Source organism: Sciurus carolinensis, chromosome 9 (genome assembly GCF_902686445.1).
Source record: "Sciurus carolinensis chromosome 9, mSciCar1.2, whole genome shotgun sequence".
Taxonomy (NCBI): domain Eukaryota; kingdom Metazoa; phylum Chordata; class Mammalia; order Rodentia; family Sciuridae; genus Sciurus; species Sciurus carolinensis.
The window spans coordinates 35,215,417-35,239,229 of record NC_062221.1 but is presented as its reverse complement, the minus strand read 5'-3'; the positions used below and the strand labels follow the sequence as shown (position 1 = coordinate 35,239,229).

Here is a 23,813-nt window from a genome sequence, read left to right as displayed (position 1 = left end):
AGAGGAAAAGCTTTCTGAAGTCACACACTCTGTTTCTTTAATGCTCTTCTATGTATTTAATATCCAAAAGAAGGAACAATTCCATTAGGTAACAATAGTGATTACAGTGATGATTGAGAAATCATATGAAACAATTGTTTTTAAAAAGTGCAGTATATAAAAGGAGATCTCATGAAAAGGAGAAGGGAGAACAGTGGAGAAGAAGAAATGAATCAAGGTGGAGAGAGGAGAGATAGGAAAGAGGAAAAAATGTGAAAAGAAATTGACCAAATTACACTATGTGCCTGAGTGAATATATTACAGTGATTTACACTTTTATGTACAACTGTTATGGTTTGAATATGATATGTCCCCTGAAAGCTCTTGTGTTAGGCAATACTAGAACATTCAAGGAGAAAAAATTGGATTATGAGAGTCTTAACATAATCAGTGTGTTAATCCACTGGTAGGGATTAACTAGGTATTTACTGTAGGCATGTAGGGTGTGGCTGGATAGGTGGTTTAGTTTCATTCCCTTAGGGTTTATACTTGTCCTGTCCCTGGTGAGAGAGAGCTCCTCTTGCTTCCTGGTGACTATGTTACAACTTCTTTCCTCCCCTGCCAAGATGTTCTGGCTTACTTTGGGCCCAGAGCAAAGGTGTCAGTCATCTATGGACTGAGACCTCTAAAACTGTGAACACCAAATAAACTTTTTCACCTCTAAAATTGTGAAGTTTAGAGTGTCTTGGTCACGGGAGAGGGAAAAAAAGACTAAAATAACAACTATAATGAACCAATTAACAATAAATAAATAAACAAAAGGAAGACCAATCCTTCCAGGAAAAGGACCAGGAGTGGGAAAGAAGTACTGGGAACTGAAAGGGAGCATTTATGAATATGTCAAAATGAACCCCACTATTATGTATAACTAAAATAAAATAACTACAATAAAAAATGCAGTATGGTCTTATAAGACAGAGGTGTAGTAATTATTTCCAGCTTGAGGACAAAAGAAAATAACAATGAACCATTTATTAATTGTGATGTTTTAATTTTTATTTTAGGATCTTACAAAGGACATTAACATGGTCTGTTTTTTAGTAAATTGTGTTTTGGAGGTTGATAATTGTGTGATATTCTTCTGTAAAATAGAGGAAAATCAAGACTAAAATGCGAACACTGTTAAACCTTGTCACATACCTTAACAGAAACAAGAATAATATTATGTAATCAATATGAAAAGAAAATCTTCTTCCTCTTCATGAAATAGAATCATATTACACCATTATTTTTCCTTTTTTATATTTTTATTTTGTTATCAATTCTGTAATAGAGCAAAATTATGTTTGTCTCCAAAAATTTGACCAAAGGAAAGCTTGATGACCCTTTCCTTCTTTCCTTTCCTTTTTCTTTAATAATGTCATCCAAAAGACATGAAATAAATGCAGGTGGAGAGGGAGGCTGGGTGAGACTTGAGGTTCATGTGAGGAAGGAAGCTAAATAAGGTGTCAGCTGCAGGTGTCAAGATAAATGTTAGAGATAGGGAAATTGAGAAAATAAGTAAACATATTGGAAATATTGGTAGACAGATTCTCAATGCTGGAGAAAGGAGTTGCAGATATGAAAAGGAGAAAACATAAGATGAATACTGCTGTGCTGGGTTTAAGTTGAAGTTATTAGAGTGAACTCATGGTTTTGCATACAGAAATTCATAGATATAGCACATATGAAGTACATATACATATATGTTATTCATAATTATGCACCTGAATATTTGTCTATGTATATGTATATAGATGCACAGATGCACACACAAAGAAGCTATGCATAAAAACTGCCCTGTTTGTACACGAAGTAGAGGCGCACCATTTGTGTAATCATACATGTACATAGGCTAATGATGTTTATCTCATTCAAAAAAAAAGAAAAGAGAACTCATAAGAAATATATATATATAAAAACAACAACAACAACAATAAAACTGCCCCTAGTCTTCATTCTGTTCAATGGAGTGAACACAGAGCACCAAATAGTAACTAATAAAGTACGTGCTAAGATCTTGGTTTCTGAATTTGTCTCCCACTACAAGCAGATCTCCTTGAAGAAATGTCTATTTCTAGTACTGAACAAGGAAATTACAGTATGAGCCTGATATATCTCACCAAGAAGTATAGACATTCTCAAAAGAAGAAAAAGAATTAAAGTGTATCAGAAATACATAGAAATCGTTTAAAAAAAGATTGTAAAAGAAATGTTAAACTTAAAATTTTCTTTAGAATATTCTAGTATACATTGCAGGATGTAAAAAGTAGTTTATATTGTGCTTTATATGAAAATTAAAAATAATATATAAAATTGATTTTCCAAATTTAGAAAATTGTTTCTACTTCAATATACATGGTAAATTATAATTGTCATGTTTTCTAATATGGGAATGATAACCAAAATTTATAATTGGTATATTATTAGGATAATTTTTAATAAGGTCAAAATAGATAAGGTGGTCAATGGATGAGAAGAAAGGGTCTAAAAACTCAACTATACCTATGTGTTCACATGGTTTATGGCAGAGGCAATAATGCAGTGTGAAGAGAGAGGATGGTATTTCTAGTGAAGATATTTTGACTCACTATCTGCACATCACATACAGAATGAAATTTTGAAAATAAAATAGAAAAAGAATAAAACTTTTAGGGGAAAATGTAGGAGAACCTCTTAGGGACTTTGGAATAAACAAAGATTGCTTTCAAAAAAGGCACACTATTTTTGACAATAAAAGAAAAAGATAAACTTTATTAAAATTATTGAAGTTATATTTAACATAAATTACCTTTGGATAACCGAATAGTAATTGACTAAAAGGAAGAAAATACTAAAAAGTATGCATATTATTCAAATGACTTATCATGAGTGTGTAATTGTCTACAGTTTAACAAAAACAAACATTACACATTCAAAAAAGTATAGAATATTTGAATGAATATTTTATAAAAGATGATATTCAAGTAGTCAATAAAATATGAAAAAAAATCTAATTCATTAGGTGTCAGAGCAAAGGAAATGAAAACCACAACATGATACCACTACATATATTTTTGAGTAATAAAAAAGCAGATAATGGGAAATGAAGCAACCAGACCTCTCTTGTGCTGATGGTGGAAAAATAAATTGGTTTACACACATTAAAAATGTGTTTATAAACAGGCAAACACAAAAGAATAGGTGTTTTTAAACCCTTTACTATGATTCATTGACTACCTTATCAATATATAAGCTATTAAAATTGTCTTAATATGATTCCAATAATGGATTCTGATATCATTTCCATATTAGAAAATGTGATAATATTAGATACATACAAAACATGAACATACACACAATACCTCACAATTCATTCCTAGGTATATGTCCAACAGAAATGCCTGTGCATATTCACAAAATGACATGTATTGAAATAGTCATAGCAGTGCAATTGCAATAACACAGAACTGTTAACGATGTGTTATCATTAGGAGGAAGGATAAATAAATTATGATTCATGTTTAAAGTGAAATAGTATGTATCACTGAACAAAAATGTCACATAACTTTATGAGATAATAGGAGTGAAATACATAAACTCAAAATTGAGTGAATGAAGTCAAATTTTAGCAATTCATTGCATGATTTCATTTACTTAAAATATTAAAGAGTCAAAATTAATCTATTGGTTATGTCAATAAAGTGAAAACCTACAGTTGGGTTGGAATTATTGAGTGGAAGGGACATGAGACCTCTACTATGTTGTAGATAGATGATGATTCTTCTTAATTTTGAGTGCTATTAGTATGAATGTCTTTATTCTGTGCAAAACACTGAGCTGTACACATACATACATTTTTATATTTGTACATATATTTCAATCATTTTTTAAAATGGAAGTATAATGAGAATTAATTTTATTATATACTAAATGAGACTCTACTATAAAGATTGCAAATGTATGAATCCTATATAACTTAACTCTAATATTATATATAATTATTTAATAATATAGTCGAGTTTTATTTGATATGAAAAAGTCATACGACTAAATTATTTCTTTTAACATTTTCTTTTATTATTTATTGAAATTTTCTGCTTTGTAATTGTCACAAAATTAACTTTAAAAATCAATTTCCTCAGTATTTCTCACTATCACAATGTAAATATTTCTTCAATTGAAATGTATTATAACCAGTAAGTGATATGAAATAATCTACACTAGCAGACACTAGCAGTATTTAAAATTGGTATAATACTAGGAAAATTTTATAGTAGCTTAAAGATAGATAAGTTGACCAATAGATCTGAAGAAAGGGTCTAAAGATAATAGTATAATTGTTGTGATATAGATTTTTTGTAGATGTAACTTTTAACTTTTAAATATAGATGATCAAAAATGGGAAAAGTCACTTTACTTTTAGGAATTGCATTTATGACCTATTAAAAAGCAGTAGAGTGGACAACTTTAGTGAAACATCATTCAAGCTGAACATATTTATGCTTCATAGGCTATTTTGATTTTTCACACCCATAGAAAGTAAATGCTAAAATTAACCTGTTTCTCTTTTTGGAAGTTTTGGTAGTGTTTGACTCCAGGAAGAAGTCAATTAACTTCTTTGAGAAAGGAGATAAGGTGAAGAGAATTCTTTGAGTTTCAAAGTAAGAAAAGGAAACCAAATTCCTATATCCCTTGATTTTACCAAGCTTGTAAAAGTAATAACAGTCATAAATTTGCCAAGTGATTATCTCAACACACATTTCTGTGGTGCCAAGCAACTTGGACAATTAGACATTTTAAAGATTTTTTTGATAAAGGTTTCTAAGGAGTATCTTCTTGAGAATTCAGGTGACATCCTGAGTCAAAGTCTGACATGGAAAAAGGGAAATTGCTATTGCCATCAGTCTCACATAAAAGATAACTCAGGCCTCTACATAGGTCACATCAAGCAGGGTGAAAGAACATAGGATCTTGACTGCAGCTGGCAAAGACTTGGAAGATCAGCATTCAATAGTACCACATTTTGACAGTTGGATATAAGAGCAGTCATAGATTGATCAAAATCCAGACTTCTCACTGCTAGTGACTGAAATCAAGTGGAAATTTTGGGGGGCATATAGATTATTTGGAAATTATAGATTACTATGGAAATTAGAAATGCAAGGTGGACAAAGTGTCAGAAAAGGCAGAATTACACTTTCTGCTATTAAGTTCAATACCTCCTTGAAATTAATTTAAATTTATTTAAGCAAGAAAAAAAAAGAAATTAATCCTACTAGTGTCTGAATGTTGTAGATCATGCCATATCACTTACTGGTTACCATATCCTTAAGTACCAGAAGCAAAAGAAGAAGAGAAAATAATGCAAAACACTACAGAGCTAAAAAAAAAAAAAAATAGAGATTAAAGAAAGTTTTCAAGTAATAAATAAAGGAAAATGTTTGAGATTTAATTTGGTTAGCACAAAAAGCATGCAATGATGATTCTGTATAAAAAAAAAACCTCACTGGAAAGCAAATTGAAGAAATCACATGGCAGTTAGCACACACTCATTAATATTTTCTTTGTACTAATTTATGGAATGTGGCAAGTAAGCTGAATCACCTTTATTCAAAATAAATATTGAAAGAATAAAATGAAATATATCAAAATAAAGAAATGATGGCAAGTAGATATAATTGAGAAAAATGAAAAAAATAGAGACGTTTGACTTTACATCAAAAAATGCTAAATTACACATGTGATTACTGCAGAATGCTTAATGAAAATAATGTGAAATGAGGATCTTTGATGTGTAGAAGTCATCTCAGAAATTGCATACTAAAGTAGATAAGTTGAAGCAATTTGAAGTTTTTTTGTTTAAAAACTCTGCAAGAATTATTATACTCAATGATTTGATTCTCTACTAAGGATTTAATGTTGTCATCAGTTGTACCTAATAATTTTTCTTCTAGTCTATTGATTCCATTGTTTCCCATAACTTGAGAACAAATGTTCTGATCAGCAATAGAAACATTTATTTCATCTTTCTCATTCAAAACATCATTGTAAGTCCTGGGGAGATAGCTCAGTCGGTAGAGTGCTTGCCTTGCAAGCACAAAGCCCTAGCTAGGTTCGATCACCAGCATTGCGGGGGGGGGGGGGGGGACAACAACAACAACAACAAAAAAAACCCATCATTGTATATTTGTTATATATTAGGAAATAAATGCAATTGTGATAAAAATGGTAATGGTGTTAATCCTAGATTTTAGTGCTCTGTCACTCTCATTCTCTCTGTTCTTCTCTCTCAGTCTCTCTCTCTCAATGAATATATACATGTGTTTGCATTTATCTCTCTCTTTATCATATTGCACAAGGTCAGCAACCTGTTGCTCATAAGATAAGATTCTTACATTTTTAAGTGACTGAAAAGAATTTTGAAATGAATGCTGTTTTGTGACTTGTGAAAATTGTGAGAAACCTAAATCTCATTACCTTGTTTTTCTAGGTATTGTTTATGAACATTCCATGCTACAACAGTTTTGAGTGTTTGCAAAAGAATAGGTAAGGCTGGAAAAACTTAAATTATTTACTATCGTCTGTTTATAAGAACAATTTGTTCACTGCTGAAATAATAACTCATGATTCTATATCCCACATTCATACTGTTCCAGATTAGCCAAGAATAAGCCCTCTAAGTCACAACCCAGAAAAGAAGGTCAAAGAAACACTTATTAGTGGGTTTCGAGAGATGCACAAAACAATTTCTTCTGACATGGGGAAGTCCATAGTAGTACTTCTTTTTTTGAAGTTTAAAAAATTCATTTGAAGTTTGCAAAATTTATAATACATATCATTGACAAATAAATATGTATCTGTATTAACATATTTTCAGATGTCATCATAAATGAATAAATATATATTTGCACCTATCATACAGAGAGCAGAAATCATGATAGGTGTGATGGTCTAAATAATAGTCATATGAAACTAGATTGTATATATTGGAACATTTTTCACAAATATGAAGATATACATAGAAACATAATTCTCATGAAAGAGATTACATTCTAACATCTTAAAAGTAGAACTGAAGAAAGGTGATGGAAGCAAAGAGCAAATATTTATAAATGCATTTATTAAAATATAAATAAAATTAAAACAGCATATCATACTTTCCATATACTGGTTTTTAGCACAATTTTTTTATTATAATGATTTTGTAAAGTCTATAGAATGACAATATAGTAAATTATTACTACCTATTTAGTCATGTGTTTCTAATGTGAACACATAGTGCTTTCATGGATTATTGAAGGTCCATCCTATGATTAGTCCAATTTCATAAAACTTCATGTATAAGACACTTTTAAAAAGTGTCAAAAGTGATTCTCAAGTATTCAAGAGTGACTTTCTTTCTTTTTTTTTGGGGGGGGGTACTGGGGATTGAACCCAGGGCCTTGTGCTTGCAAGGCAAGCACTCTACCAACTGAGCTATATCCCCAGCCCCAAGAGTGACTTTCTTAAGCTATTATAACTTGACAGAAATATGAAAGCAGCGTGCCAGGATATAATGTGGGTATGTCACATGGTTTAGCACTTTGCTATAATAATGATGCTTCCATATTAGTATATATAATAAAATGCAAAAATGATTCACTAGTCCTTCCACGTGATAATGATTAGGTAATCCACACCACATTGCAGATGAACTCCCAAATGTTTTATGATTGCTTTATGGTTTATCAACTTATTCATGTTCATGCTTTGTCATTTTGCTCCTTAGACATTCAATTTCTTTTTGTCTTACTCTGTTAGTCATATTACCCTTTAAATTAGTAATGTAATTGGATAGAGTAAAAACCAAGACCATTTTGTCTTCAGAAATGAAATTGCACACGTTGTGTTTTTAGTTAGTTCTTTGTAAATTATGTCTCATAGAAAAAAGAAAGCTGCACATTAATAGTTCATTGCTATACTTCTGAACATTTTAATGTCATGGTATACTTGAAAAAATTACATCATCTACACGTGCACTGGGTAAAAAATTGATTCACTTCCATCTGGAGGTGATTGGCAAGGGTGCTCCGGCTAACAGAGGACTGACTGACCCCTATTGAAGACTATGGGGTGATAAATATTGACAGTCTTACAATGAAATCTCCCAAAGCAAATCTCAAGAAAAAGGCTTGCAGATAGACAGTTTATTTGAGAAGTGACATCAAGGAAGGGGGATGAGGGACCAGAGAATTGAAAGGGAAGAAAGGACCAACCTTGTTGGACACTACTGTAAGCTCTTGGAGTTTAGTTGCAAAGTGTACAGCTGATGTACAATAGAGGTTGGTGTTCCTACTGGTCAAAGGTGTCCTCATGGGCATTAGCAGCACTCACTTTTGGATTGCACAAGCCATGAATACCCAATGGATTTCATGTCTCTTAGGTATATTCAAGAAAAAGCCTATGATAGGAAATGAGAGGTCTACAGTGAAGCCCTGAAATGAAATTACACCTGTGCAAGGCTGGTTGATGTATTTCAGAAATTTCTTCCCCCAAGTAACCACTGTTAAGAGGATTTACCATTGCATGCAACTTCATCCCTGTTCCTTGACTGTTTAACTATGTTGAAAATCTCTATGCTATTGCAACTTTTAGCAAGCGCCTATAATCAAGAAGCAATGAGTAAATGTTATAAAATCACATAAATGCAATTTCAATTCCTTGCCCTTGTACGTTCATCTGTAAATTTCTGTGTAATTTTACTTCTTTTCTGTTTGTTAACATAGTTTTGCCTCTTGATTTTGATGCTGGTTTTTTTCAGCCATTTCTATTAGTCTTTAGTGATTTATATTCAGTTTCATGCATGTTTTACCAATCCTTTCAATATGTCAATAAACCAGAGACAGAAAAAAGACAGAGGAATGCACCCGTGACAAATTAAAAATGTTTGAGAGAAAACTTTTTGACTGGGGGAAGTTTAGACATCATTGGGATACCTGAAATCCAGAGAAGAGAGTGTAGAATCCAGGTAAGTCACAGATGGGTAAAAATGTTTGAGTAAGGTTCAAGTCATTTACCTTGAAATGTCACATTCCATTATAATAAACTTCAATAAGTTTTTGTGAAACTTTATTAACTACATAGTTAACTTGGTGTGGTTTAAATAAACAGTCAAAATAAAAGATTTCTTTGTGTTTGGTGTGGCAATAGTCACAACTTGATATTGAATGAACATACATGATGTTAGTATTTCTCCTCTTTCATGTTTAGTTTTGAGGAATTGTGCTCCGTTATACTTTAATTGCAATATTCACTGAGAACCTAGAACTTAGTTTTACACTTATGATTCCACTGTATGTTAAAATTTCTCCCACGGTCATGTCATCCCTAGATAGTTTTAATTCCTCAAAAGTTGCTGAGTCCACTCAACTTTGTAGGCTGTAAGTCTTCTTCAAGAACTACTGAATTTTGAATCAAAATGCAGTCTATAAAAATAAAAAATAAATAAAAATGAAGTAAAAAAGTAAAAATAAAAAAAAGAGAGAAAAGTTAAAAAAAAAAACTACTGAATTTAAAAGGTCACCACTTGATTTTTGTTTTCCATTTTTAAAACTCTTGGGTAATAATTCTTATATTTTCTCTCTGTCTCTCTTGCCTCATTGCCTCTTGCCTCATTTCATCAAAATAAGATCTCACTTAAGACAGCATATAGCATTTTAATGAAACAATGCTTCCAAAAAAGATTTACTCATTTAAATTTTCCAAAAACAGTTGAGTGTAAGTAATGAAAATATATTAAATGCATTATAAAAATACTACTAAAATGGAAGGAACTGTAAACCAGAAGTCAGTTATAGAGTTCTGATTTTCTTACATAGCTAAAAGTCTTAAATATGGCTTATCTCTTATGTAGTCAAAAGCTTTAAGTGGGTATATATACCTTCTGTATACAATTTCCTTCCCACAAATTTACATTTAAGATAGACACTTTCTACAACTTGCATGGTTAAAAAATTTTTATTCATATATAGTCAGCTTATGATTATCTACAAGTGAAATGAATAATCTATTCTTTATTATCTGTGAATACATGAAAGTTATACCTAACAGTATACAGATTGTTCTCATCATAAAAGAATGGATACATATAAATAAATATATATATATATATATTATATATATGAATATATGTTCATTCTCTATTTTCATATATGTATATATTTTAAACCATAATATTTCATCTGACTGAATTCTAATAGGTAGTAATAATTATTGAGCTTTCTTCAAAATGTAATTCATAAAGTAGAAGAAAATGGAGCAAGCAATCTAGGTGAAATTCAAACCCAATGAAGGAATTCTTTATATAGTGCTTCCTGTATTAATTCTATCACTCAGAATTTCCTTTAACACCTCCAGTGATAGAAAGTTACTTCTAGTAAGGAGAAACCTATCTAACACACAGGACAGCCTATCCCATTCTCAGAGTTTCAGCTATTCAATTCAATCAAGTGTATTTATTGATGATTTACAGCACTCCAAGAACATTTCTAGGCATTTGCAATATTCTTCCATATGTTGAATTTAATATGTGCTTTGGTTTATTTCTTTCCAGTTGGATTATATGATTAATGACTGAAATTGATATGCTTTCTGATGATAAATATTTTTTTCAAATAAATTGAATTGATGACGCACACATCTTTGTTAGAGTCTTCATTGTAAATTTTCTATACAGAGAAGTAATCAGATCCTTTCTAACTCTCTAGTGGCATATTCAGCATAGAGGGAAAAATGACAAAAGTATAGATACATTCTCTGTACAGTTGTCTTTCCCTGCAATTTCTCAGTGTAGCTTTGACAGGTAATGTAAGTTTGCCCTATTCTGTGGGTAGTTAGACGACATTTGCTTCATAAATTGTCAGCATGTTCTCTCTCCAAAGTTGTAAGGATGACCTTAAACAAAGACAAATGTCTTGTTAGAATACTAAATTTCTTCTACAAAGCTTTAGCCTTCGGAATATTAAAATCTTTTCTTAAGAGAACATCCAGAACTTCAAAACTCAAATAAGATGAAATTAGATCTAAATTAGTGATTTTCTGACCATATATATATATGGTCACTCACAAGGAAAGTAATTTCCCAAAACAAAGAGAAAGAAAAAAATATATATACATATATAATAGATTAGATTTATGTTAACAATTTTTAGAAGATATCTACCCTCACTGATGTGTATATATATACACACACACACACATTAAGGTTGACTTGAAATTCTACAAGGTTTCTCTAATTACAATTAATTTTAATTACATTGGGTTAAACTATTTATCAAACCACAGGAAATCTATGTAACAAAAATACTTTGGTATGTCTCTCTAATTTATAGCTCCCTCAATCCTAAATTACTCTGGAACACACCATCATTTGCAGCTTCCCAGGACTTGTTAATAGTTCTCTACAATCTCTCTCTGAACTAACATGTGTCTCTATTCAATTCAGGATTTCACAATTTTAGAGGGTACTGCATAACTTTTACATATAATGATATATGATCATGTAGATATGATATACGAAAAATGTGAAAGTCTCCTCACTCCTAGACAGCATGTGTGTGCAATTTGTTAATGGACACTGTGGATAGTGCTCTTAATTCCTAAAAAAAAAATTGTATTTATTAATAAGTGCACAGGTAGTCAAGAAACGGGCAGGGTGGTATTGTTTTCCTTTCTGTAGTATGTTTTTAGTTGGGAGGAGAAAGTAGTAGCAGTATTAAAATCATATTATGTATCAGAGATGAATATTTAATACAAATTTAACTCTTAAATTGTTAACTTGCTACTTCAACTAATACTTTCTGAAGGCTACAATGTTTAATGTTTAATGCACTGGGAATACAGAAATGAAAAGAAATATACTTACTTTGAAGGTACTTTTATTCAATTTAGTATAAGAAACAGTTGATATAGCTGTTATCCATAAAATAAACTATAATTTTCCTGTTTGTTCTTGTTTAAGTTGGTAGCATCTATAGTATCTGACACCACATAACGAGTCCAGTGAGGGTAGATATCTTCTAAAAATCTTATTTGAGGAAAAAAAAAGTAATTCCCAAAACAAAGAGAAAGAAAAAATATATATATACATATATAATAGATTAGATTTACTTTCCTTGTGAGTGATGGTTTTGCTTCTCTTTCCCACTTGTAAGATTCATAGATAATCACTCTTGATCTCCAGAATAATTCAAACACCCTTAAGGTATTGAAAAATTTGCTGCATAATATTCAGCACGATATTGGTGCAAAAATTCAAAGCCAACAATACGGTGGTTAGACAAAAAATAAATTTAGAAAATGAGGGTGTACTAGGATATAAGATTGGTTTATTCTTGAGTCAATTTTTCAAAAAAGAATGATGCTTTAGATAGAGAACTGGTATTAGCAAAGCCACATTGACAGAGTTTAGACTATAAGTGAAAACTTAGATGTTACACATACTTTTTTAAATTGCATATTTGTAAGTCATTTGTGCACTTCGATACAATGACTACTTTGAACAATGACTACTTTGATATTTGTAATATAGTTTGCAGTTTTTGTATCAGTGTTATTTTATTTAGTTAATTTTAAGGGAAAATCCAAATGTTCTAGTTTTTAACAGAGAATTTTGTTTCTTAGGTACCAAAATTTGGATTGGTTCTCTAGAATGTGTTGAATTTACACTATTCAGTAAAAGAAAGAGGAAGAAAAAAATGGAACAAAGAAGAGAGGAGAGATAACACAAAGTACCAGGTAGACTACAAGCAGAAAATGTTCACCCAAGTGTGATTTTCAGAGTGAAGGGCAACTGGTAATGATAGCTACAATAAGCACATTCTTCTATCATGTATTAAAATTAGAAAAATTTTGAATCCAATACCTAAGTGGTAAGAGTGAGAAATAATTTGGTCAATAAATAAAACTAATATGATAATGCTACTATGAAAACTAACCTGGTTTTAGGGGAAACAATGAAAGCACTGTTTGCATACAGCTCAGTCCTTATGAAATATGTCAGTCTCAAACATGAAGTGGAACTGTAGATTTTAAAAGGATATACCAAGAATTGACAGCAATGTATTAACCAGTGGGTGTTAGGAAGCAATTATCTTTAAGGTTTCTACTCAGAATCCATCAACTCCTACTCTGCTGGATTGCTATACAGAGCAATAAAATTCCACAAAATCATATTCACAACAGTTGCCTTCCATGAAGAACTGTTGCCCTCACAGGAAGACTGAGGTATAACTTGGAAAGCAATTCATGTTCAGCTTCCCACAGAGTCTTACAGAAAATCTGTTTTATTTCTTTGAATTGACAGCATCAAAGATGTGGGCATTGCAGATTAATGTTTTATTTTGTGACTTTTCACCATCATGTGAAGTTTGATACTTTATGTTTTTGATCCAATATGGATTACACAAGATTTTTATTAGATCATTTTAAACATCAAATATAATTTTAAATTATTAGTATATTGCTATATAAAAAACTTCCCCTGGTATTTTAGTGATTCCTTTCTCTGCTGACTATGATCATACTAAAAAGCTTCTTTAATGCACTTAAAAAAAAATACTTCAAAACAAATTGCAATTCTTTATTTCCAGAAAAAATGTAAGACTACCTTTTATTTTCTATGGTTCTGACTACTTGAATATGCCTCCAGTTTTTCTCAATAGGTCCAAAAACTATACACTTTTTCTTGACTACATCTAGGAAAATTTGCAATTTTTTGAGAAATGATTCTGAGCTCCTGGCTTCCTTTGGTATGGTAAACTCAGAGAAAGTATTGCTCACGTACTACAAATTTTGCATAAAATAAAACATTTTTAAGAGCTAAACATCAATGAATCATTGAAAGTTATACACCAATATTACCTTTTTATTAATTATGCATAAATGTGTGTATATATGTATATTATGTGTATATATGTATAAATATGTATATATATATATATATTTATATCCATCTACTCAGAATTATCTTCTAGATTTCCATTGTCACTTAATTGCTAGCTCATATATCACTAACCCATTTGTTTTGTTATTAAGTTATTTGTGTGCTCATCTTTCTGATAACTGAGAAACTTGAAGTCAGTTACCATCTTTGCAGATTACTTAGAATAACTGAAGGTACATGCTGAGAATTCAGGTATCGTTTGTGAAAGAAATGCAGTTAAATGATGCAAACAAAAGTACAACTAAGGGAGACTTCAAAGTCTGTTAATTTGTATCTGTTTTCATAAATCTTAAATATTTCTAGAAATTCTACTTGTGGTTTGATCTTCTATGCTTGTAAATGAAATAAAATATTTTCTTCTATGTTTAAACCATTCTCCATCAATTTAACCTCTTTGTTACTTGAGATGTTTCCCTTGGTTATACTGCAATAAAAAGTATTCAACACATTGATAAGTATTTAGACATGTTTAAATACCTCTGAGTTAACAAGTAATATCCTACAGAAGTGATTTGGAAATTTGGAGATTAAAAGATCCTGTTCGAGTAATGACAACAACTTAATGTTGCATATTATTTTCATGTTTATTTTTTATTATTCTAATTTAGTAGTGGAAATGTATCTCAGAAAATTGATTCTAGATATTCTAGACTTTCATTAGAAAATGCTAACACTTCTCTTGTGGGTCAGGGTTACATGGTAGCAACTGCAACAAAGCTAGAGTCTCAGAGATGCAGCCGCTGCCAGCACAGCCGGAGACCTGAGTCAACACTAGGTGCTGTCGGCAGGCCCCACACTCCCTCACTGAGTCAGAGAAGACCCGTTGTATCAGAGTAAGATGGATGGTAGCTTTGATTGTGATTGTGGTGAACTGGAGCTACCTGATCACTAACAAAAGACATCTGTCAATCAACAGTCACCAGGGCTTCCTGTTGAAATATATAGCAACAAAGGAAGAAAAGAATCCAAAGAGAACTAGTGCTTACCAGCACCTTAGAATGATGCTACTCAGGACCAGTCCTATACTCAATGCATCTGCAGTGTAAGAAGAATGTTCATAAAAGCCTGTTGTGTGCATATTCATTCACAATTTTGTTAAATGTTAAATAATTTAGCATTGTATATCTGAGTGCACAGTATGTCCTTTCATTCCTTTTGAGTTTCTTGAGTGTATTCTTTAAATGTCTGCAGAGCTGCTGCCCCTTTCCTGAACTATGAATAAAGTAATCTTTTTAAGAGTCAATATGGGTAGAGTTTTTTTTTTTTAAACTTCATCATCGATTTATTTTCCTGTTTAAAAAAATGAACTTATATGCAATAAAGGCTATAGATCAAATCTTAACTTTCCTTGAACTCCACTGTATTTCACATCAAGTAGAATTGTTTGCTTGATTCTCATCCCATCTCATGTTACAATTTTTTTTTCTTTGTGACTATTTATTTCTGATCTCTATCCTGTTGAAGTTATTGTGACTAATCCATATCTTATTAGAAGGAAGTTCAAGTAAAACTCACTGTAAGGCCTAGAATGACTGAGATCTGGTGCTATATTGAACTCTGTTTGTGGAGAGCAGGGATTAAGTGCCCCCAGTATTCACCTGTTTATTTTCAGTACTGAGCACTATGTAAATATTGGGTTATAAAGGGCAATTACATGACTAATGTGCTACCATCCTAATTCTGTGCTCATAGCAGGCATAACCGGTTGATCATTCATTCTTTCACAGTTGTGGAAGCCAGAAGTCTAATATCCAGGTGTTTTAGGAGTTGATTTCTTATGGAGGCTCTGAAGGAGAGTCTGTTCCACACCTTTCTCCTAGTTTCTGGAGATTGTTTGGATTCCTTGATTTGTAATCTGTATAATTCTGATCTCTGCCTCCCTTGTCACTTGGACTATTTCCCTCTGTATTGCTGTGTGTGTGTGTGTGTGTGTGTGTGTGTGTGTGTGTGTGTGTCATATCTCTTCCTTCTATCTCTTATTAGGACACTAATCATTGGATTTGGGGCCCATCATAAATCCAATTTGATCTCAACTAAAGATCCTTAAATATATCTGCAAAGACCTATTTCCAAATACAGTCATATTCACAAGTGCTGGGGATTAAAACTTTGACATTTTGTTTTGGGAGCTATTGTTACAGCAAGGGGCCATGTTAAACCCATATACCATCCCTTGATTGATCAAGCAAGATCAATTGGTGATTCCTGCTATGGTTTAGGGACCAATAGTTTTCCTGGCTCAGGTATCTGATGTCTTTCCTTTTCTTCAGTGCCTAAGTCCTTCTGCACAGTTTGTGTCCAGTTTCTATGGTCCCGCATCTTCCTTTTTTTTTTTTTTTTTTTTTACATAGGGCAATGATGTTTATTTTTTTTCCCCTTCCCCCCCACCCCTCCTACCCCTCTTTTCCCTCTATACAGTCCTTCTTTCCTTCATTCTTACCGCTCTCCTTATCCCTAACCCTAAACCTAACCCTAAACCTAATGCTAACCCCTCCCACCCCCCATTATATGTCCTCATCCGCTTATCAGCGAGATCATTCGTCCTTTAGTTTTTTGAGATTGGCTTATCTCACTTAGCATGATATTCTCCAATTTCGTCCATTTGCCTACAAATGCCATAATTTTATCATTCTTCATTGCAGAGTAATATTCCATTGTATAAATATGCCACAGTTTCTTTATCCATTCATCAACTGAAGGGCATCTAGGTTGGTTCCACAATCTGGCTATGGTGAATTGAGCAGCAATGAACATTGATGTGGCTGTATCTCTGTAGTATGCTGATTTTAAGTCCTTTGGGTATAGGCCAAGGAGTGGGATAGCTGGGTCAAATGGTGTTTCCATTCCAAGCTTTCTGAGGAATCTCCACACTGCTTTCCAGAGTGGCTGCACTAATTTGCAACCCCACCAGCAAAGTATGAGTGTTCCTTTTTCACCACATCCTCGCCAACACCTATTGTTGCTTGTATTCTTGATAATCACCATTCTAATTGGGGTGAGATGAAATCTTAGGGTAGTTTTGATTTGCATTTCCCTTATTACTAGGGATGTTGAACATTTCTTCATATATCTGTTGATTTCTTGTACATCTTCTTCTGTGAAGTGTCTGTTCATTTCCTTAGACCATTTGTTGATTGGATTATTTGTATTCTTGGTGTAGAGTTTTTTGAATTCTTTATAGATTCTGGAAATTAGCGCTCTATCTGAGGTATGGTTGGCAAAGATATTCTCCCACTCCGTAGGCTCTCTCTTCACATTACTGATAGTTTCCTTTGCTGAGAGAAAGCTTTTTAGTTTGAATCTATCCCAGTTGTTGATTCTTGCTTTTATTTCTTGTGCTATGGGAGTCCTGTTAAGGAAGTCTGATCCTAAGCCAACAAGTTGAAGATTTGGACCTACTTTTTCTTCTATAAGAGGCAATAGTAAGGGTTTCAAAATGGCAGAGAAATTTGAAAGTCTTATGAACATTCATAGTTTTGATCTGGGCTTTAGGTATAGGACTTAAAATCACTGGGTTGTGGTGGCAATGGCTTGGATTTTTCTGCTGTATACAATGACTGTGACAAAAGTGTAGCCATCAAGAAAATTGTCCTTACTGATCCCCAGAGTGTCAAACATGCTCTCTGTGAAATCAAAATTATTAGAAGACTTGACCCTGATAACATTGTGAAAGTGTTTGAAATTCTTGACCCCAGTAGAAACCAGTTAACAGATGATGTGGGCTCTCCTACTGAGCTGAACAGTGCTTACATTGTTCAGGATTACATGAAGGCAGACTTGGCTAATGTGCTGGAGCAGGGTCCTTTACTGGAAGAGCATGCCAGGGTTTCCATGTGTGAGCTGCTATGTGGGCTCAAGTATGTTCACTCTGCAAGCACAGAGATCTCAAACCAGCTAATCTTTTCATTACTACTGAATACTTGGTGCTGAAAGATAAGGTAACTTTGGCCTTTCACCGATCATGGATCCTCATTATTCCCATAAGGGTCACCTTTCTGAAGGTTTGGTTACTAAATGGTAGAGCTCATTCCCTTATTTTTTATATTATTATTATTTTTTTACTTTATACAGTCTTTTACTTTCTCCTAATAACTATATTAAAGTCATTGAGATGTGGGCTATAGGATGCATCTTTGCAGAAAAGCTGACTGGTAAAATCCTCTTTGCAGGTGCACATGAACTTGAAAAGATGCAATTGATTTTAGAATCTATTCCTGTTGTACTTTAGGAAGCTCATCAGGAGCGTCTTTCTGTAATTCCAGATTATATTAGAAATGACAGAATTGAGCCACACAAACCTTTAACTCAGCTGCTTTGAGGAATTAGTTGAAAAGCACTGGATTTCCTGGAACAAAATTTGACATTTAGTCCCATGGATTGGTTGACAGCAGAGGAAGTACTCTCTCATCCTTACATGAGTTTATATTCTTTTCCAATGGACCAGTCAATTTCAAGCCATCCTTTTCACATTGAAGATGAAGAGTATGATATTTTGTTTATGGATGAAACTAACAGTCACATTTATAACTGGGAAATGTACCATGATTGTCATTGTTTGGAGCATGATTGGCCTATGCATAACAACTTTGATATTCAATTAAGTTCATCTTGACCCAAGAACTCTGATATTACTGATGAAGAAGAAAATATGTGGATGGAGATGGAAAGAAGTATCTGGAGGATCCTGCTTTTGACACCAATTACTCAACTGAGCCAAGTTGGCAGTACCCAGATCATAATGAAAACAAAGATTGTGATTTAGAGTGCAGTAACACTTGTAACTACAAAACAAGGTCATCATCATATTTTGATAATTTAGTTTGGAGAGAGAGTGAAGTTAATCATTATTATGAACCAAAACTTATTATAGATCTTTCCAATTGCAAAGAACAAAGCAAAGACAAATCTGATAAAAAGGCAAGTCAAAATGTGAAAGGAGGAACTGGGGATATAGTTCACTTGGTAGAGTGCTTGCCTCCTATGCACAAGGCCTGGATTCAATCCCTAGCACCTCAAAAAAAAATAAAAATAAATTTTAAAGATGTGAAAGGAATGGATTGGTTAAAGCCCAGATAGCACTACAGGAAGCATCACAGCAAGTGACTGAAAAAGAAAGGAAAAAGAATCAGGGACTTGATTTTGATTCCTTTATTGCAGTAACTATTCAACTTAGTTCACAGCATAAGCCTATTGATGTTGACAAATTAAATGACTTGAATAGCTCAGTGTCCCAAGTAGAGTTGAAAAGTTTGATATCAAAGTCAATAAGCTGAGAACAACAGGAAAAAGGAATGGCAGATTTGGCTCAGTTAGAAGCCTTGTACCAATCTTCTTGGGATAGTCAGTTTATGAGTGGTAGGGACGAATGTTTTCTCATCAGTCAGTTTTGTTGTGAGGTCAGCAAGGATGAACAGGTTCACAAGGAAAACACTTATGCCAGTTACTTGGACAAGTTACTTGGAAAGAAGATACTGAAATGCTAGAAACTTAGCCAGTACAGAATGGGAAGCTTGGGAAAATGAGGAAGGATTTCTGAGTAACAGTGGAGAGTTCCTTTTTAAGAAGCAGCTTGAATCCATAAGCACCCCACAGTTCCATAATTCAGTGGAGTCACCACTTAAATCAATCCAGGCCACATTAACACTTTCTGCTATGAAATCACCCCTTTGAATTCCTCATAAAACATACAGGAGCATTCTGAAATATCTGAACTAAAACACTCGGCGGACATTTCTCTTTGTATTCTTCATGAAATGTGTTTGTCTTTTATTTTATTACTAGTGTTTAAGCCATTTTTTTTTTAACTCGAATCAGATGGTGTCATTTAGTAAGGATTTTTATTAGTTTTTGTTTTTTAAAACCCAGAATTTTTTTACATGAGATAGTTTTCATTTTAACTGGAATGCCATTTGCACACAGAAAAGAACAGAGCAAAATAATGCAATGCAGAAGGAGACAAAAGAAATGCACTATGACAAGTGAAAAACATTCTCTCATAAAACAACGATCTGTTCTACAGGAAACCAGAAATCTTGCCTTGAAATTTACACAGTGAGAGACTGTACATAATTGCATGAAAGTATCTATTTTTTTCTAAAACATTTTCCATTCTTTAGTATTTTCCAGTTTTTCATACTGTAAACATTTCTTAAAATGTGTGATACCAGCAGCAACTGAAAATGAATGACAAATTTAGTACACATGTGTTATCTACCTTAAGGTAAAAAGGTATATGGCAAAACATATACTACCCATCATACTTCACAATATGCACTTCTATTCAGCCAACATTTATTATAGTAAACTATTTAGACTCATTGTTTATAAATGTTCTGGTATTCATTCTTTATAGTGAAGTGTTAATACATCACATTTAATTTTAGCAAATCAGTATATTTTCTGTAACTTAGTTTTATAATTTTATTTGCAACTACACTTTTTCATTATATATAAAAAATAATATAAATATAAATATAAATATAAAATATCAGCTTATCCTAAGGCTGTCCATGTATTTAATTTACTTAAGTGTTCTTTTTAAGTAAAGTCCTCACTGTGTATAGGAAGTCACATTTTGGAGGTGCTTGATCTATCTACTAAGAAAAATCAGGAATTACATTATTATAAAATGCTCCTAGAAGTCTTAATTGTGTTTACTTTTTTATAAATACTGTAATGTTAGACTTCTGTGCATGGAAGTAATTAAGGTACATCATTATTGTAGTTTAAAAGTTTTACATGATAAGACATTTTTTGTTTTTACTGTGTGTTTTTGCTGAATGATCTATTCCCCATCTCAAGGCAAGCATGAATAAAAGGAGGTTAAATCTGTCAGAAAAGAAAATACTAGCATTTCAAAATGCTATTTAAAAGAAAATTACATGAAATAAGAATATAATTTAATCACACTGGAGGCATACTAGTAATTGGTTGAAAACTGAAAATTTATGCAAATATTTCTTCTTAGAGGTAAAATATATAGGCTTTGCAGTGAACCTGCTGCTGCTTAAAAGCCACCAGTTCTTACCTTTATGAACTTGGTTCTCTTTACCTATAAGCTACAAGTCCTTTGCCTTTAACACTGAGAAGATAATTTCACAGGACTGTTATATAAGACTTAATTGATACAGTATTTTTACTTATTTGTTTATTTTTATTAGAGCTTCATAGTTACACATAGCAGTTGGGTTCATCACGATAAACTCATGCTTGTGGAAATAATATTTTTAAAGGGGGTTGAAAATAGCACACGGTATAGTTTATTTTTTAAAAGGTAGCTATCTTTTTGCAACTGTAGTATCTTTTGCCCTGATTGTGCCACTTCATGTAAAATGCCAATGTTTCTAATTACAGTTACAAAAACAATAAATATTCATTGGCATAAATGAAAATAAAAATAATTTCAGAATAATTTTAAAGTAAGATCAATAAAAATGGGAGAAAGAAGTAGAAAAATCAAAGTGAACTTAATATTTACTTTGCTGGATTTATTTCAAAGTAGATATCATTCAAAGAATCAGTTATGCAGGTTTTTGAAAGTGATTGTTTTTAAGTGGAGGAAGAAGTAAACCAGATAGTAACTGAAGATGCCGCTACAAATTCCATGATTTAGGGAATAATAAAAGTGACGTTGCTGTCTGAATACCGTTGCTTAGTGGGGAGGTCACTGCCTGTGATGATGCTATGAGGTCGTGCTCTTTTGACCCCAAAAGGAAATAGCCTGGTGATTTTAGGGGTGCCTACAGACCGAGCCTGAGCTGTACTGGGTGGTTAAGAGATGTCTACCAGGGGTGGAAATAGAAGTAAGTACCTGCTGGTCGCCTACTTTGTTTTAGTCTCACAGGGACTCTGATTGATCAGAACTAATAAGCTAGGCAGAGGGGCTGGGGTTGTGGCTCAGTGGTACAGCGCATGTCCAGCATGCGTGAGGCCCTAGGTTTGATCCTCAGCACCACATAAAAATAAAATAAAGGTATTGTGTCCACCTACAACTAAAACTAAATACTCTTAAAGAAAAGAATCTAGGCAGATACACTGTTGTGAAAATATCATTTTCTCATTCTCATTTCAAGCATTGAACAGATTTGAAAAAAGTGATGTGGAGCAGAAAAAAGAATTAACAGTTTCTTGTAACAATTAATTAGGGAAAGAAAAACGATAAATAGCCTCTAGGTTAACTAAGAAAAGAAAATGGAAAAAAAAAAACTCAGATGAATTTTGTTTTAGCAATCATAAAGCAATTGGAGTAGAGAATAAGAATAAAGAAATTCAAGTAAACTCCATCTTTCTTAAGCAACCACTAACACAGACACATGGAAAAATTAGCTAATTATGTAGGAAGTATAAAGGAAATCAAGGTATCAAATTGATGTACTCCAGAACTAAAGAAACTAGAGAGAAAAACAAAAATGATCCTGAGACAGGAAATCAGAGCAAGTCACAAAGGGAGAATATAAAGAAATGGCATAGTGTTAAGGAAAGCCACTGGAATCAGCACATACAAAAAATGGCAGTGCAACTTAAGAAACTCCTGAAGAGTTATGAAAACACACCACCCAACTGTGTGAGGTACAGCTATTGACCAAGAAGAATGTCTCATCTCCTGAGAGAAACAGCAATACAGACACATGAGTTTATCCAAAAATTACTGACTTTTTTAATGAGATCACAACTATTTTAATTATCTGTTTATTTTTGTGAAGGACAAAGGACATATAGAGTCAAGAAAATGTGTTAAAAACACAAACCGAACCTTTGACACTGTTAATAATCATTATTCTTTGGGCCATGTGTCACAGGATTCATGGATAATCAGTATTAGCTCTTATTATAAGGGGACGAATAGATGAGAATAGTGGGGACATGAGGTTAAGAGAATAATTCTATAAAATGGGCCAACTGTGCTGAACCCTCACATGCTTTCTTTGCCAAAAAACAATCTACCTGCAGCCTGGCCTGGCTTAAGCGGGGGCAAAGGTCAGATAGTATAGATATGAATGAAGGGGTCTGAGAGAGACCGAGCTCTTGTTATTAAACAGAGAGGACAATGAGTTATTAACTGCTGTGATCATGATCCTAGGCACTCTGGGTTGCTAACAATTAACCTCTGTGTCCCTGCCCTTGGTCACATATAAGGGAAAATACAAAGAACCCAATCAATACATGGGCTAAGGAACTGGGCAGACACTTTACAGAAGAAGATATATAAGTGATCAACAAATATATGAAAAAGTACTCGATACCTCTAGCAATTAGACAAATGCAAATCAAAACTACCCTAAAATTTCATCTCACTCCAATTAGAATAGTTATTATCAAGAATTCAAGCAGTAATGGGTATTGGTGAGGACGTGGGGAAAAAGGCACACAGACATTGCTGGTAGAGGTGGTAATTGGTGCAGCCACTCTGGAAAGTAGTTCAGAGATTCCTTAGAAAACTTGGAATGGACACACCATTTGACCCAGTTATCCCACTCCTCAGTTTATACCCAAAGGACTTAAAAATCAGCATACTACAGTAACACAGTAACATCAATGTTTATAGCTGTTCAATTCACAGTAGCTAGATTGTGGAACCAACTTTCAATAGATGAATGGATAAAGAAACTGTGATATATTTATACACAATGGAATACTATTCAGTCATAAAGAAGAATAAAATTATGGTATTTGTTGGTAATGGATAGAATTAGAGAATATCATGCTAAGTGAAATAAGCCAATCTAAAAAACCAAAGGCCAATTATTTTCTCTGACAAGTGGATGATGATACATAATGCGGGGGGTGATAAGGGAAGAATGGAGGAAAGTTGGATTGTGTAGAGGGAATTGAG

At 32.9% G+C, this 23,813-nt stretch overlaps 1 non-coding gene and 1 pseudogene across 1 annotated transcript; one reads left to right on the top strand and one right to left on the bottom strand.

Moving 5' to 3' along the window:
• Positions 1-7,413: 7,413 nt before the first annotated feature.
• On the bottom strand, positions 7,414-7,486 carry Trnaa-ugc (transfer RNA alanine (anticodon UGC)). Its single transcript has one exon. It is a non-coding gene; the product is annotated as a tRNA-Ala (tRNA).
• A 9,931-nt stretch (positions 7,487-17,417) lies between these two features.
• LOC124993402 (mitogen-activated protein kinase 6-like) lies at positions 17,418-19,696 on the top strand (annotated as a pseudogene).
• The last annotated feature ends 4,117 nt before the right edge of the window (positions 19,697-23,813 follow it).